We start from the raw sequence: 13,827 nt of genomic DNA, 5'->3' as shown, positions 1-13,827 counted from the left end.
TCTTGGAGAGAGGTCACTTCTCCCTAGTGTAGAGGCTTGCCACCTATGTGTAGGTGAACCAAGTGTGGTACTTGGAAGGCTAACATGGAAGTGGTGATCCAAGGAACATTTGAGATGCTTAGTTGAAGCAATCAAAAGGGTTGATCAAGAAAAGCAAGCAACACCCAAAAAAGAGCTAGTCATGATATTTCAAGTGGTATTCTCAAATTGATGCTCTCATGCAAGCAAAGATCAAAAGATAAAGCAAGACAACCACAACAAGAAAGTGCACTTGATCATAAGTGATATTCATTTCATATGAGTGAAGAATGAAATTCAACATGGTATCTATTGGTCTTCACCAAGCTTATAATTGGACTTCACATTGCTATTGGAGTAATGAATTAGAATCTATGTGACTATCCTCTACTCCAACATAGCAAAGGTATCATTGTAATGTGCATGATCATTTCATCCCTTACTAGTATGCGGTTAGTGCATATAGTACATGCTTCATAGGATCATGCATAACAAATGAAATGCTTAAATTCATAGCCTACCACTATTGTTCGAATGATTACTTGATCTAGTGGTTAGTACATGAATTTGTTCATGAGCTAGTAAACCCAAGTACTTGACTCAATTTGGATTGCTAACAAGTGATAAGTACAACATTGGCAAGATAACCCTTACAAGAGGTATGAAGAAGCTTGTCATTGGTTCAAACCGGACTTGAAAGCTTAGACAAATCAATTTAGTTCAAGTTAATCATAGAAGCTCATGATAGTGATAAGAGTACAAGCACAAGACAACAATGCAAATGAATATCTAGTTTGTTTGTTTTAAATGGTATCTAGACTCAAGTATTTTATCAAGAATCTACAAATGATGTCTAGATTAACTCACAAGTGATATCCTATAAGTGGTACTCATGAAGATAGCAAATGTTCAAGAAATGGTTTTTATTGAAAAATCCAACAAGTGGTTCCATACTAGAAGATTCTTTCAAGTGATATCACATCTACACATAGTATCAATCATGCAAGAACATGGTTCCACAAGTGATCCTCAACTTTAAGTGATCATCAAATAAAGAATGCATCCCTCACCTACAAGAGCTCAAGTGTATCAAATGGATGACCCATGCTATCACATAGGGGAAGGTGTCACACAAATTGGTATCAAGATCAAAGATCCTATGTGTGGTATCTCAAGAAGCCTTACACAAGATACAAGTGGTATGAGTTACAAGTGGTATCTATAAGTGGTGTCATTCCAACAATCAAGTGATTTCCATAAAAAATGCAAGATTCAAGCCTCAACCATCTACCCCAAACGTATACATTTACATCAATGAGAAGCTCACCTTTTATGGAAATTGATGACAAAGGGGGAGAGATTGTACAAAGATATGAAAGCTTTGAGATTAAGATTATACAAGGGGGAGAGATAAGATATAAAAAGCTCAAAGAAGTAGAGGTTGGACATGGATATGGACAAAGAGGGAGCAACATTAAAAAAGGGGCTATTGCGTTTCTACCCTTACTTTGAACCCCAATTGTGATTTTACCCTCGCTTTTCGCCATGTTGCATTTTTACCCTTGCTTTGTAAAAACAAACACTCAGTCTACCCCTCTTTATAACTCTGTTAGATGTTTATGTAAAAAAATTAAAAAAAAAGGAAAAGACAGGCTTAGAAGTATCTAGGACAAAAATAACCTTCCACTCACCCGTGACTCTCCTATCCATCCCGATGCGGTCTCGGCCTTCTATCGTGAGCGCAGCGCTCGAGCGGTCGGTAGGTGCGGCTCCGGCGGCTGGTCAGCGTGGCCGGCGCCGTGGCCAAGCAGTGTGGAGGGGCCCCTCATGGCGCGGCCAGGCGAGTGCTAGGCGGTGCGGCTCGTGCGCTCGGGCAGCGCGGGCGGCAGGGCGGCCACGCGACTACTGGGCGATGAAGGAGCGGCCAAGAGGGGCGTCTGGGCGGCGTGAACGACGGGGCAGCCGTGTAACGCGGAGGAGCGGCTGGGCGATGCGCGGCTAGGCCGACCGGCCTGGGCGTTGCCTAGGGTTTCCCTGGGTAGCCGCCTAGGGTTTGGCTGCGCAGCACGGCAGGGGCGCTCAGCAAGGGCGCTGCAGGTCGGCCGGCGGCCATGGAGCCAGAGGATGGCGTGTCCAGAGCCACAGAGTTGGTGTCTAGGTACAAATTTTCATCCTCTATGAATGTGTATTGGCCAATTGTGGATCGAATTAATCTCGTTCTTCAGGCAATTACGCTAATTTGGTTTCAATTGCTCTGATTTGTAGGCAAAATCACATGAATTTGAATCTGGTAGTTAGGGTTCTGTCATTTTTTAGTTTGCCTGATGGGGGACCAAAAACATGGCGACAGGGTAGAATCTTGCCTACTCAAGTTGTTGACATGCATAGCTTCAGTGTTCTGCAACTAGTTAATTTCATAGCTGAGCATTACCTGTGGGGTTCAAAATAGTATATAACTCTATGGCATCCATTCGAGGGTATTGAGATTAAAACTGATGAGTAGTTGCTTGAGTGGTTTGATCTCAATAAAGACAAGGGATTGGTGCACATTAATGCCCAAATTAATGACTTTGAGGGTCCTTTGCAGTTTTCACCAACAAAACGTAGGTGCCACCCTTCTGTGAGGAATAGAGTGCCCACCAATGAGACAAACACTGAGAGACCCACATCCACAAAGGAGAAAGAGAGAGCCACCAAAAAAAAGAGAGCCATCAAGAAAAAGAGAGACACCAAGTCCAAAGAAAAAGGGGTAGAGGAAGAGGAAGAGGAAGTGCAAGTGCTACAAGTGCAAGTGAAGCACCTAGAACTGAAAGAGCAGAAGGGGCTAGAACACAAGGAAGAGGAAGAGGAAGAGGAGGGAGGTTGGCTGCATTGTTAGGAATTGTGTGATTATGACAATGAACATGTAATATCTCACTATTAGCTATTGCTTTTGTTGGACTTGTATGTTGATGATGGATTGTTGGTTGTGTATGTTGGATGATGGATGTTTATGTTGGATGATGGTTGCTGCGCTTTTGCTACACATACTTGTGATGTGATATTATATATATATTGGGCCCCATATATATTTGCCTGTTATGTGCAATTATATGTAACAAGTTGTACAATGATGCTGCCATTTTTTTAAGAAAATAGGGGTAAAATCACAATGAACTCAGAAAAGTAAGGGTATTTTTGCAAGGGCAAAGTTGTCCTTGGCAAGCCCATTTAACCCTGTTAGCTGCTGTTAACAGAGTAGGGGTAGACTGAGTGTTTGTTTTTACAAAGCGAGGGTAAAAATGCAACATGGCGAAAAGCGAGGGTAAAATCACAACTGGAGTTCAAAGTAAGGGTAGAAATGCAATAGCCCCTTAAAAAAAGTGATGGATCAAAATTTCTTGGATAAGAGAAGCACACAAGTAGAGGGAACAAGCTCATGAACTATGATTGATTGCATTTGATATGTGCATATTCATGTGCTTGCTTGCATTGCATAAGCTTTCAAATTCAATATGCATGCTTGTGTGGTGTATGCTAGTTTTAGAACTTGAATGATGATTTGATAACTAACATGCATAGGATGATAGCTTGACACTTGGTATGCTTTTCAAGTAATGCTAGTACCTTGCTTTTAATGTTGATCTCACAAGGTATCTAGTGCTTTTATTTCCAAGTGATATCTAGCTAACCATGGTGCTAAGGATGAACTTAAAGGTGCAACTCCGATTGGTACACGCTTCAAAGGTTTATTCTATACACCTTAGCATCATTTTGTAGTAATTACTCTCCCACAATTTTAATCTTTGCATATGTGCGACCTTCAAATCAAACACTCTAGCACATATGTAGGGGGAGCTAATACTACCATCTTGGGTTTGTGGTACTTGTCCAAAATCATTTTCACATGGTAAAATTGCTTGGGCAAGCAACATGAATCCAAAAGAGCTTAATTTCCATATCTTTGTAGAGTTGTCATCAATTACTAAAAAGGGGGAGATTGAAAGGTCCTTTTGTGGTTTTGGTAATTGAGTGACAACCTAGGTGGACTAATTGTGTTTATGTGAGATACACAAGTGATTAGTCCACAGGTACATATGTGTGAGCAACATATGCCATGAAGGTGAAAATGGTTTGGAGATGTTGAAAAGCTCACACATGTGATGATGAAGGAGCTCATTGCACATGAGACATGACATTGAGTCATGTGATCAAGGTGGAGAAGATCAAGACAAGACTTGGCTTGATGGACCAGTTGCAAGCGTGAAGGGCAAGTCGGAGGCTTTGGAGCGATGGACCATGTGGCGGTGAAGCTTGAGCAAGACTTGGCGCCGATGGACGAAGGCAACGGTGAAAAGCAAGTGAAGTCAAGATCGATAAAACAATATGATCATGTGATGATATGAAGTGGATCATATCATTGTTGATCATGTTGGTGCATGTGTTGCATCAACATTAGAGGAGATGGAATAGAATGCGCAAAGCAAAGGTATAACCTAGGGCATTTCATTTCACCGATCATAGGTGTGTAGAGAAGTTTGTGACCAGGTTTAGGATAGATGGCCATGCTATCAAGAGGGGCAAACTTGTTTGCATATCGGTCATCTAGTGCCACTCGAGTGATCTAACTTTGCATCGTCGCTAGGATTGAGTGGCATGGCAAGTTGAGTGGCTAATCCCTTGAAAAATGATTGTGAAAATGCTAACACACATACACATAGTGGTGTACACTTGGTAGTGTTGGCACATTTATAAAGGAGATGAAGTTGGAGTTGATATGGATCAACTCGGCATTGGAACGGAGGTGAGAAGGGTTTGAAACTCCACCGGTGGAGTGTCCGCCCATAGAGTGCGGATAGTCTAATGGTGCCACCGGCGCCCTATACAGAAAAGACAGGGTCTCACAGAGTGCACCGGACGCTGGTCACGCAGTGACCGGACGCTAGGGTCCTGTGTCCGGTCAATGGTGACAGACAGCGTGCAGGCATCGGTCATCGACCAGATGCTGGCGCTGGAAGTGACTGGATGCTGGCTGTGTGCGTTCGATCAAGGTGACGTGTGATGATGCAGGTAGAGCAGTGTTGCCGGAGGTGACCGGACGCTGGTGCTGCGTCCGATCGCGACCGATCGGATGTGTCTAGTCATGTCTGGTACCTTACTAGAAATGACCGGACGCTGGGGTTGCTGCGTCCGGTCAGTTCAAGCTGCTGCGTCTAGTCAATAGATGACCATTGAGATCGGGCGAACAGTATTTGAAGCAGGGGACACGTGGCATGCATCGCACGACCGGACGCTGAGGTCCAGCATCCGGTCGATCGGACCAGAGCGTCCGGTCGTCCTGACTTTTGCTTAGTGAAGGGGTAACGGCTCTATTTGTTCGTGGGGTTATAAATAGAAGCCATGGTCGGCCTTGGGCCAGTAGTTGAGTACACTAGAGTCTTGGTGGCTTGTGTAGTAGTGCTTGGGAGCCCTCCATCTCACATATACTTGATAGTGATCATTCGATTGTGTGAGAGAGCAATTCTAGTGCGATTGCATCATAAGGTTGCATCAAGTGGCACTAGGTGATCGAGTTGTAAGCTGGTGGTGCTTGTTACTCTTGGAGGTTGCCACCTCCTAGATGGCTTGATGGTGGTCTCCGTTGAAGTCCGCAAGCAGCTTGTGCGGTGCTCCGGAGAAGAGCTTTGTGAGGGGCATTGTGCTCGCCCCGTGGGAGCCGCAAAGAGCAACTCTAGTTGAGCGTGTCATTGAGCTACCCTCACTTTTGAGGTAGGTTCTTGCGGTGTCCGACATGTGGGCTTGGCGGGTGATGCCAATTAGCTACCAAACCACCAAGTGAGCGGTCGACACAACGGGGACGTAACGTGTTGGCAAACACGTGAACCTCGGGAGAAAAATCATCATGTCAACCTTGTTCTTCCCGTTGGTTTGCATCCTCATTACACAAGCTTGTAATTACTTTCATATACATTGTGCTTGTGTAGTTGCTCTTGTAACTAGTTAGCTTATGTAGCTTACTAGTTACCTTCTTGCTTGTGTAGCATAGAAGTAGCTCTCTTGCGTGGCTAATTAGGTTTGTGTAACCTTGTTAGTCACTTTGCTTAGTTTGTGTAGCTAAGTATTTACGCTCTCTAATTTGGCATTGGTTGCCTTGTTATTGAGCATTGCTAGTGAGCTTAGTTGGCTTTGTGCTTTTGCTTACTAGCATGTGTAGGAGCTCCCTTGTTGCTTAAAGTACTAGTGGCATAGGTTTGTGTGACCTTGCTCCTAGAATTGGTTAGGTGAGCTCTAGCTAGCCCGGCACCTTTGTTGCTTAATTAGTATCTTTGGAAGGTGCTAGAGAACATAGATAGGGGGGTGTAGTCTTGGCTAGACCGATAGTTCTAATTCCACACTTGTTTCGGTTAGCCGATGCGATTAATTTTAGAAAGGACTATTGACTCCTCCTCTAGTCTGCCATCTCGACCCTACATTAGGGCAGCCACAGCCTCAGCAAATATGCAAAGACATATGTAAGTCTCCGCCATTGCTCTAATCTAGCCGCGCTCAATTCTGCATCATTTCTAACCACATGTTGTTGTTTTTCTCGTAGTCAGATGCACACGGTGGCCAGCCAGTGGTCAACTCAAGGCATATGCTCTGGCTCACATGGACAAGGCGATGGTCGACATCGAGTATGACCTAGATGCCCCGGTTGAGGCGTACACCAACTCCAGCATCCACACCCGCCTCTCTTCGTACACGGAGGCGGCAAGGTCAGTCCATGGGTCGAGCTACGATCCGAGAATCAAGGAGCACCTTGATCCTTAGCTCGTGATGAGGGTGGGACAAGGCAAGAAGTATGGGTAGTTCTGGATTGGCGATGACATCCTCGACACGGCCTCTACTCCTCCTCTCCACCAGCTCCGAGCATCGAGCATGAGCTCAAGCGTGCCCATACGCCAACGGCCGACCGCAGTGTTGGCACTCCAGGTAATCATTCCTGTTTCATTTGTCGTTCTTTGACTTTTACATACCATACCTATGCATTATTGAAATATTGGGGTCAAATGCTCTAGGCCCAGGTGCAGGAACTATAGGCTGAGCGGGAGGTCGAGCGGCAAAGGCTATAGGCTTTGGAGGCCCAGTGGGAGCAAGATCAGCGGCAGATGGCCGAGATGATCAAGTTCATGCAGCAAATTGGCCAGCAATAAGGTTGGGCGATCCCACAGACGCTGCTTGCTCTAGATCCACCTCCACAACGTCCTGATTCTACCCTGGTGAGTATAAGTACGAAGTTTTACTTTCTATGCTGAAACTTAGAGAAACCTAGAGAAGCCTAGTGGTGGTGGTGGTGGTGGTGGTGTGGTGGTCATGGTGGTGTGGTGGTCATGGTGGTGGTGGTGTTGTGGTGTTGGTGGTGGTGGTCACGGTGTTGTGGTGCTCATGGTGGTGGTGGTGGTCATGATGGTGATGTGGTGGTGGTGGTGGTGGTGAAGTGTTGGTGATGGCGGTGATGTGGTGGTGGTGGTGGTAGTGACGGATATTTATCTTGCATATTTATCTCTTCTCTTGTCGCTTACGTGCAATCTCTTCTATTTTATGCAGCATCAATCGGGGGCGGCGTCGAACCACCTCGGAGGGTCGCCGGGATCACACTTTGGGCCATCCCAACCCAGACCGTCGCCGTGAGCTTCAAATGGCAGCCATTGTGATATAATACACTTGTGAACTTTGTGAACTATGCTTGTGTGTTTGGACTTTGGACTTGGGAGTCGAGATTGTGATACTTGTATGCTATGTTTGTGTTTGTGGTGGATTGTGATATACATTTGTATTATATATATATATATATATATATATATATATATATATATATATATATATATATATATATATATATATATTTGTGTGATATATAGTTGTGTTATATATATATGATGTATATCTTGTTTGCAACGATGGAAGACTAAAAACCAAAAAAAATTGAATTTTTTCACTTCTTTGCCGACTGTCATGACCATGACACTCAGCAAAGCTGAGAATCTGGGACAGTAAGCTTCCCATCTTTGTCGAGTACCATGGTCAAGGCACTCGGCAAAAAAAATTCAAAAAAAAACTGCTTTGCCGAGTGTCTACCTACAGCACCCGGCAAAGAAAATCCAAAAAAAAAGAAAACAAGCTTTGCCGAGTGCCAGATGCAGGCACTCGGCAAAGCATTTAAAAAAATAAATAAACATGTTTCTTTGCCGAGTGCCGATGCGTGGCACTCGGCAAAGGGGCCGTCACCGTGACCTGGACATCACGGCGGCTTTTCTTTGCCGAGTGCCGTCGTTGCACTCGGGAAATCCTTTGCCGAGTGCTCGACATACGGCACTCAGCAAAGAAGCCTTTGCCGTGAGGGGATATGCCGACAGCTCTTTGCCGAGAGCAAAGCCTTCTTTGCCGTGTGCAATTGCACTCAGCAAAGCACGCGTCTGCTGTAGTGTAAATTGCATGATTAAAAATGTTTTTCTATGTGTGGTGCTCCATGATTACTGTTTTCATTAACTTAGCTGTACAACTAAAGGGCTTCTTGTAATAGGAAACTTTAGCGATTTAATCTATTATTTTGCAGCTCTATTGACAGAATAATAGCCATTTTCTTTTGCTGCAATGATAATCCCTATATGTTTGTGGAAAAAAATGAAGCTATCAGGTGTTCAATGGGAACTGGAAAAGCACAAGGTGCAATTTCCCTGCTAATAGCGGTGATCAAAACAAGGGTGGATTACGTGGCAAATTAAATAAGGTCGTTTTAGCTTACAGTGGTGGTTTGGATACATCTGTCATTGTCCCATGGCTCAGGTATAGATATTCCTTATTTTAATTTGCCTTCACTACTATAGAAGTTAACTGTAGGGGCGGCTCTAAAGCCTCTGTAGGGGCAGCTGCGCCAGCCGCCCTTCCCAGGGTGTTCCTACAGAGGGTGCCTCTGTAGGAGCGGTTTCCTGACTGCCCCTGCAGTGCCCTCTGTAGGGGCGGCTGGTGTTTTCAGCCGCCCCTACAGTGCCCTCTGTAGGGGTGGCTGGTAATATCAGCCGCTCCTGTAGTGGACTTTTGTAAGGGCGGTTGTATCACCAGCCGCCCCTGCTGTGTGTATTTGTAAGGACGGTTCAATCAAGAACCGCCCCTACAGTGGATTTTTCAGAAAAAAAAATAAATAATTCAAATTCAAATCTAACCATATATATATATAATTCAGATTCGAATCTGACTGCCACAAATATACATATATACATCCATACATATAAGACTATTATTTAGAACATCATCACAAGTCATAATTCACAAAAGTCTATCAAATAAAGTCAGGGGAAAACTTAATTTGCAATGCTTCATTCCTAACAGGTCAACATGAAGCTACTAGTTGGACCCTAATAAGTCCTTGGTCAATACAAGGACATGAAGCTACTGCTTCATAACAGGTCCTAACAGGCCCTTTGCACAACAAGCACATAGTATGCAATTCACTACAAACTCGTTTCAGGTTCATGTTGTCTTTTTTTTGCTGCCACTGAGCGAATTAGAAGCATCATATCCAGTATCCTACAAGGAATGTAGTTAGTGAGTCCTGATGCAACTCAAGTTGGAAGGGCAATCTTTACTATGTTGGAGAAACCAAGATCAATTGAATTTCCAATTTTATATGGATGCAGATAGATTGAACAAGCCTAAGCATCAAGTTGGCGATGAAATGTATTAAAACAATCACAGAGCTGTACTCTTTTAAGTTCCCAGCTAGATGAACACCACCAGAAGATATCTAGCCCAAATGATTTATCTCATTATCTACAATATCTAGCTAAATCCATTAATCCTGACATAGGTAGCACTAATGTCAAACGAACATTAGCTTTTCCAGAACATGCATATCAAGTTGATTTTTAAATTTGAAGGTCCCTCGGATGGAAGCAGCACTGGAACAAACTAAAGCAGCCCAAAAGCAATATTTCCCATACAGCAACAACACAAGGCATACTTCATCTTACCATCAATAGCTTGCACGGTGGCTGACAGTAATATTTCTATGTCACTTTCTTTTTCATTAAGCATGTCACTTAGTATCTCTTTGTTTTTTGTTAGCAGTGACCTACAAAAAAATAAGTACCAACATGATGGATAATTTTGGACCTTTAGGTAGTGTGAAATCTGTAGTTACCAGCTCATTTAATTAGGAAAGTGCATGGATAAGTGCCACAAGTCCTTGCAGTAGAAAAAATGCATATAGGACTAATGGCAACAGTATAATATGTATCTCTAAATTACAGTATAATATGTTGTGTATGCTTTATCAATTAATTCAGGACTGCCCTTGAGTATATTATTCCATTAGTGATGCAAAGACAGAAAATCTATATGAAACATAGAACAATCAAATCTTTTTTTGGATAACACAACAGTCAAATCTTGGTCCCTGTTTGCTACTTCAGAAAAGACTCTCAAGACGAAACAGCATAAGCATCAGATCCTATATAGGTCAACTAAGAGCAAAAATAATGTGAGCCGGGTAATCTTACCATGTTACTTTCTTCTTCCTTAAGCATGTCAGGCGGTATCTCTATTTGTTTTTTTTTTGTCAGCAATGACCTGCAAAAAATAAATACCAACATGGTGGATGTTTTTTGAACGATTAATTACAGACAGATTAAATCTTAGAAATCGAACATCTCAAATACTGTCCTTTGTGAGCGAATAGACAATAATTATACCGTCAATGGGAACCTGCAGAAATAGCTGGCATTAGTTTTTACTTTTATATGGGATCACACTACTGCACAAGGCCTGGGTATTATTGCAGTGTCTAGTGTATGGATGATACCTGATTTCATAGCCACAACCTGCCCTGATTTCATGTATTGTTCTAATTGAAGCCTGAACCTATCTGTAATCTCTTAACTATCAAAAAATAGCAGAATCAAAAATAAAAAAAAAGTACAAGTCATGTCACATCAGAACCAATAAGAAATATATGGCCTGAAGCAATAAGACTAATTTGCAATGAAATTCAGTATAATCGATCCACAAAATATAGCCAGAGTAGTTAAAATGCTAGAACAAGAAAGTGCAGTTGTCGAAATAGTTCAAAAGATGAGATTAGACAGTAAACTACCTTATGGCAAAGATGCCCTTGTTAGCTAACAGCAACCAATCCGAGGCAGAGAAATACTACAGGTTACTGCACATTTTGGATTGCATCCAGGCATTGAATTTCGGCTGATGATTCATGAAAAGGATTCATCCTCCTACTCTCATGTTCACGAATAAATGACAATGGCACAACTAGTAAAAAACATTTTAATTTTAATTTTGGATCGATTTTATCTTTTGGATAGTAAATGTTGAACTGTGAAAAGAAGAAAAGCTGGAATCACCCAGAGGGTTGCCCCACCCACTACAGAACATAAATTGAGAACATTACAAAGTGAAAGAAAATAGTCCACAGAAGAAAGAACGAGATGCATAGTAGATCTTACCCTCAATCTTGCGGAAATATGAGACTGGCGTATGGCAAAGCCAAATGATGTACCTTGAAGCCACACAAATCGACAAGTTTTCTAGGGTATGATTTGGGGAAAATTGGGATTAGTTGATTGGAAGAGGAGAGGTTAGGTTTGCTGGTACCTGTGATGGTGATGCAAGGACCTACAGCAGCAACGGCGCACATATGAGTCCAGGCGGCGGCGCTGCCTGTCAGCGGAGCACAGATCATCCAAAGCGGTAGAAGGGCCTAGGGTTACGGGCTTACAGCGTTTTTGCGGCAGCGGTGGAATGACCTTGCCGTGAAGGGCCCTGGTGGCGGGGCTTAGGATCTCTGGTGGCGGTGACCTACGAGGGAGTCGACGGCGGCGGTGACCTGTGAGGGAAGGAGGGAGTCGATGGTGGTGGGGAGCGACGATTGGAATGCGAAGGAGAGGAAATGTTGCGAGATTTGGGGGAAAAGGCACGGAAGATTGGAGTCACGGGCCGGGAGACGCCCTCTATCCGCGCGCTTTTTTCCGTGTCTCTCTGTCGTGTGGGCCTTGGGACTGCTTTTTAGTTTTGCCCAACACTTAGCGCCCACAGCGACGGTCACTGTAATATACCTCAGAGCCACTGTAGGGGCGGCTGAGGTTATAAGCCGCCCCTACAGTTGAATTTTTTTTTCAAAATTCTAAATCAAAATGAATTATTCACATATAAATAATAAATAATACAGTATAAAATTTTATAATTATTTTTTTATAGATATATTTATATATATAATAACAAAAACAACTGCAACAGTTTAAAATTACAAAATTGAACCTTTAAAAATAGGAAAAAAATTTAAATTTTAAAAAAATAAAATCAAAACTACTAAAATAATTTTGAGACGCCAAATGATCTCAAATGAAAATTTGATAAACATAAAAGTTGTAGAGGTCATGAAGATCTACAACTTTTATTTTGGTCATCTTGTCATTTGATAAAATTTGAACCTTTCAAATTTGAAATTTTAAAAAATGACAAGTTCGAACCAAAATTTGAGACCCAAAATGATTTCAACATAAAAAGTGATGAATACCAAAGTTGTTCAACTCATTAATATATACAACTTTTATTTTAGTCATCTTGTCATTTAACAAAATTTGAACCTTTTAAATTTGAAATTTTGAAAAACGATAAGTTCGAACCAAAATTTGAGACCCAAATTGATTTCAACATAAAAAGTGATAAATACCAAAGTTGTTCAACTCATGAATATCTACAACTTTTATTTTGGTCATTTCTTTATTTGATAAATTCTTACCACACATTGTTCAACAATCTTACACATGTCTCATATAGTTCATAAAACCTTATGAGAGATGTGTCACATTTGTGAACAATGTCGTTACCACTTTGTCATATGAAGAAATGACCAATACAAAAGTTGTAGATCTTGATGAGTTATTCAACTTTGGTATTTATCACTTTTTCAGCTGAAATCATTTGGGGTACCAAAATCTTGTCTGAAGTTGCATTTTTTTGAAATTCAAAATTTAAATTGCTCAAACTTTTCATATGTATATATTGACAAAACCAACAAAATAAATTGATAGAGAATGATTTTAGAAATTTTTAGGAAAAAATCATCAGATTTGGAGTTAGTATGAGAAAGAAAAACTAGTTACAAAGTTGACCCACAGATTAAAAAAAGAAATCACATTGTTCACTATGATCATGTAAGGATCATCTAGAACCGTATGATTTCTCTTTTTAATCTGTGGGTAAACTTTGTAACTAGTTGTTCTCCCTCGTACTAACTCCAAATGTGATAGTTTTTTTCCTAAAAATTTCTAAAATCATGATTCAGCATTTAAGTTTGATCAAACTTGGATGTGACAATGTTTTACGCATTTTAAAATTTGAAATTTGACAAGTTCAAACCAAATTTTCAAACCCTAAATGATTTCAGATGTAAAAGTGATGAATACAAAAGTTGTTCAACTCATCAAGATCTACAACTTTTATTTTGTTTATCTTGTCATTTGACTAAATTTGAACCTTTTAAATTTTGAAATTTGAAAAAAGACAAGTTGAAACCATAATTTGGACGTCTCTCTGGAGGGGGTTCATCCTCCGGGATGTTGCCATAGTATCTTAGGTATAATTTGCCACGGTACTTGTGACCTATAGGCCCACTGTAGGGCGCCCCCAACCCCAGCCGCCCCTACAGTAAAAATGCCCCCGTTCCTAGCGTGAGAATCTGGCGTAGTGCTTTACCAAGCTTGAAGTCTATATTGATCTAACTTGTGCATGATGTATTTTTATTTACTAATTATTAAGGGAGAACTATGGTAACTTGTG

At 41.8% G+C, this 13,827-nt stretch overlaps 1 pseudogene; it reads left to right on the top strand.

The window, feature by feature from the left end:
* The window catches only part of LOC136515761 (argininosuccinate synthase, chloroplastic-like), a 94,935-nt pseudogene that overhangs the window by 27,678 nt on the left and 53,430 nt on the right, over nucleotides 1-13,827 (top strand).

This window comes from Miscanthus floridulus, chromosome 17 (assembly GCF_019320115.1).
Source record: "Miscanthus floridulus cultivar M001 chromosome 17, ASM1932011v1, whole genome shotgun sequence".
NCBI classification, from domain to species: domain Eukaryota; kingdom Viridiplantae; phylum Streptophyta; class Magnoliopsida; order Poales; family Poaceae; genus Miscanthus; species Miscanthus floridulus.
This window is presented reverse-complemented; position numbering and strand designations above follow the sequence as displayed.